Source organism: Lissotriton helveticus, chromosome 12 (assembly GCF_964261635.1).
Source record: "Lissotriton helveticus chromosome 12, aLisHel1.1, whole genome shotgun sequence".
NCBI classification, from domain to species: domain Eukaryota; kingdom Metazoa; phylum Chordata; class Amphibia; order Caudata; family Salamandridae; genus Lissotriton; species Lissotriton helveticus.
This window is the reverse complement of record NC_136073.1, coordinates 686,564,597-686,568,980: the sequence shown is the minus strand read 5'-3', so window position 1 is coordinate 686,568,980 and position 4,384 is coordinate 686,564,597. Positions and strand designations below refer to the sequence as shown.

General features: G+C 51.8%; 1 pseudogene; it reads left to right on the top strand.

The window, feature by feature from the left end:
- Positions 1 to 1,730: 1,730 nt before the first annotated feature.
- Positions 1,731 to 3,371, top strand: LOC144798094 (Golgi integral membrane protein 4-like; annotated as a pseudogene).
- Positions 3,372 to 4,384: the final 1,013 nt, after the last annotated feature.

Here is a 4,384-nt window from a genome sequence, read left to right as displayed (position 1 = left end):
GTCACAAGTACTCAGGGCGACCGCTCGCTGCAGAATTCTCAGGAATACGCCAAAGCCGCTCATATGGTGCAAAGACGCGGCCTTTTCATCATGCATTGCATCAAAAAAGAAAAAACACATATTACTTAGGCCATATTTACAGTGCTTTTTACACTTTGAAGCAACTTCAGCGCGCCCGCAATGCCGCATGCGAGAACACATGAAAAAATACATTTAAAATACAAACGGGACTATAAAAGAAAGAACACAGGGAACTATGTTTAGGAGTGGGGTCTAGTTTATAGGCAGCGCCACTGGAATTAAGCAGCAGGAGATGGACAAATTAAGCGGCCGTGGTGACTAAATTATTCGGCAAATAGAGGCCAATTAGGTGGCATAATCCAATGTTGTCACTTTCACCAATTTTCACACTGTTTTAGCAAAGATCTCACCTCAGTACCAATGAGCTACTAAAAGATGACCAGTCAACCTTTGTGAAGGGCTTTCCACTGCATGCCGACATGAATTGCTGTTTTTTTTAAAAAAAAAGTGTAAGTAACTTGTTTGAGTAGAAAAAATCTTTTCCCCCCAAATCTGTAAATGATGCAGCAGATTATGGATTGTATTGCCCAAGCGGCAAATTCATAATTATGTGGAAAACGCTGAAAAAAAATCATATGATTACAGTGGCCCTTATAGGAAGGTTTTCTGATCCTGGTTAGTTTGATGGGCGGTAGAGCTGGGACCTTGTCATGGAAATTTCAACCTAACAGCGCAGGACCCCCAGTGGGTCCAAACACCAGCCTGTCGGGTGTGCCCTCGTGTGGCACTAAGGGGGTGGCGGCTCTACTACGGGGGCTCCCGGGGTGGGCCGCAGGCAGCCTCACTCAAGGGCTAAAGACGCGTTAGCACCTGCGCACATAGAGGGCGACTTAGATTGTGTGTTAACGATGGAAAGCCCTAAAACTTTGTTTATTCCTGTTTCTTTGTCTTCCACCTGGCTGGGGACCTCGTGATGTGTGTGTGTCCGGTACCAGGAGGTGTTCTGGTGTCAGATCTGGGGACTCTCCGGCCCCTCCGGACGCACAGAGTGCAGCGTTGTGGAAACGGGCCACTTCCACGGAAAAAGGGATGCGCGGGAGGCCGCGTGCTTCCTGCAGGAATGTTCGCCTGAGAGTCGTGGGTCACATCCATCCATGCCAGGGGCTCGAGGAGCCCCCTCGCAGGCTCTGAAGGGCCAGGCGTGCCCAGGAAAGGCGCACAGCACGCGCAGTGACATCCATCCATGCCAGGGGCTCGAGGAGCCCCCTCGCAGGCTCTGAAGGGCCAGGCGTGCCCAGGAAAGGCGCACAGCACGTGCAGTGACATCCATGCATGCCAGGGGCTCGAGGAGCCCCCTCACAGGCTCTGAAGGGCCAGGAGTGCCCAGGAAAGGCGCACAGCACGCGCAGTGACATCCATCCATGCCAGGGGCTCGAGGAGCCCCCTCGCAGGCTCTGAAGGGCCAGGCGTGCCCAGGAAAGGCGCACAGCACGCGCAGTGACCCACACACGGGATGACAAGGCTGCACCGCTCAGGGTGCGGACACACTGAGACACCCAGGGTTGATGCTGTGTGGGACGCAAGGCGCGTTGACTCGACGTCACAGTGCGGGGGTGAATTCACAACGACGTCATAATGCGCGAGGCTGAGCAGGGCTATATAAGGCCGCGCAGGGCCCAGGAGGCTGTCAGTCGGACATTGCGGTCAAGATGATCACGGGAGTCCGAGGGCCCGGCCCTCCGGGCAGGCAGATGAGGATAATGCAGGCAGTCTTCAGCCTGCTGGCCTTCCTGGCGTGCCTGGGGTTCGTGCTCTACCTGTACAGGCACTGGCAGTCCCAGCAGCAGCAGCAGGGGGCGCTCTCTGCCGAGCTGGAAGAGATGTATGAGCAGCGGTCCGCGCTGGAGCAGACCCTCCAGAAGGAGCGTGCGGAGCACAAGAAGGCCAAGGAAGATGCTGTGGTGCATACATTAAAAGCTCCAGAAGCCCTGAGCAAGGAGAAGGAAGGCGCCATGAGCCACGACGCCGCCCTCCCCTCTCGGCACATGATCCCGAAGAACCAGCATGAAGGCGCCAAGAAGCAGCTCCTGGACTTGCAGGCGCAGTATAACTCCCTAAAGCTGGAAAACCAGCGCGCCTTGGAGAGCCACAACCAGAAATATGCCCAGCTCCAGCGGGAGAATGAGAACCACGTGCAGATGCTGATGGATACTATATCAAAACTACTGGAAGACAGTACGGTTCTTCGCAATGCATTTGAAGAGGTCCGCTCTAAGCTGCGTAGTGCGCAGGAGCAGCTGAATAAGATGCATCAGCTGAATGAATCTCTTCGGAGGATACCAAGCTACAAGCTGGTCCCAGCCCTGAGGAACCACCCATTGCAATTACAGGCCCCAGATGAGAAGCCTTCCCGAGCCTTTGAAGCTGAATTGCAGCGTATTCGCGAACAAACTGGCCCACAAGCGAATACTCTTGAGACGCCGACAAACTCTGGGAAGAAAACCCCAGAAAGTGCTGCCAAGACTCGCAGAAAATTGTTGGTACCCCGGACAGGGTCTCTTGAAGTTCTGACTGGCCTCCAAGCGAACACTCTGGAGACACCGAGAGACTCTGGGAAGAAAACCCCAGAAAGTGCTGCCCAGACTGCAGAATCTGTCATAAAATTGTTGGTACCCCGGAAGGGGTCTCTTGAAGTTCAGACTGGCCTCCAAGCGAACACTCTGGAGACACCGAGAGACTCTGGGAAGAAAACCCCAGAAAGTGCTGCCCAGACTGCAGAATCTGTCATAAAATTGTTGGTACCCCGGAAGGGGTCTCTTGAAGTTCCGACTGGCCTCCAAGCGAACACTCTGGAGACACCGAGAGACTCTGGGAAGAAAACCCCAGAAAGTGCTGCCCAGACTGCAGAATCTGTCATAAAATTGTTGGTACCCCGGAAGGGGTCTCTTGAAGTTCCGACTGGCCTCCAAGCGAACACTCTGGAGACACCGACAGACTCTGGGAAGAAAACCCGAGAAAGTGCTGCCCAGACTGCAGACTCAATCAGAAAATTGTTGGTACCCCGGAAGGGGTCTCTTGAAGTTCTGCCACAACCAGCCTTGCCTCTGTGGCTAGCGATGGATAGAGATGGCCGTGCCGTGCGTTTCTAGAGGACGGTGAATAGCATCCAGGCTGGAGACGAGCTGCTGAAAAAATGGAAGACGATAAACTTCACCATCAGAAACAACAGCATCTACTATGATGAATTTGGGACCATGAATATTGGCTATGACATTCTGACTTGGACGGTGGACAAGAATGGGATGTCTTTTACGCCCTGTTGGCGATTACACAGGGAATCTGACCCTTGATGCTGATCAGATTCAGTGCCACACGGAGAGACAGCTAACAACCTTTGATAGCCCTATACTCCAGTGTGTGTGAAAGAGAAAGGGACTGTGCAATCTCTCCATCGAAGGGGCCAAATTAGGAATTTAAGGAAAATTGGATTCCACTTCATTCTTGCAAGCCAGGTACTGGAAGCAATATTACACTCTCCCTTGCTGACGACAGTAGTGGAAAACCTCTTATTCCCGGCCAACCAGGAGAGACTAATGGAAGCCAGGCTACTCTTCTTCATTCAAATAGAATCCACTGACTCTCAGCCAGCAGAGATTAGTGGAAACCACTCTCGCTCTCTCAGTGGAGCATAATGAAAGCAATGCCATCCACTTCCACCCGAGAGAGTATTGGGTGCTCTTTTATTCCCTTCACGGCAGAGAGTAATGGAAGACATAGCACTTTTTTCCACCCAGAAGACAGCCGCGGAAGTCACCCTACTCTTCCCGCTCAGAAGAGAGGAGTAGAATCTTCCTACTCACTCCAGCCAAGACAGATGCCAACCACCTCTCCACCCAGAAGAGAACAGTAGCAGCCATGTTACCTTCTCCACCCAGCCATTATACACTCCACCTTTCTCACCATGGCAGTGCCAAGGGGCTAAATATCCTTTGCAGACTTTTTGCCCACTAGTTTTTCAAAATTAGTTTAGCACTTTTTTGAGAAAGGTCCCTCTGCTGCCCTTTATTTTAAATTTTTTGTCATAATGTCTCTCAGCACAGTGGTACCCCTACACCGCCGCTATACTTTTTAAATACTAATTCATTGTTACTTACCTTCATGACGGCTATTCCTTTCACTGTTCAAAGATGGCCGCTGGGCTGATGATCATCTCTAAATCTGAGGGTCGTGATCCATCAGCATGATGGAGGTAATGCGCTCCGCCACTCTGTCAAATAGAGCACCGTCTTTCAGATGCTAAATCAGCCCTCAGTAAAGAATAATTATACATGAACTCAGTTTGTGGAATCCCATACATCCAGTG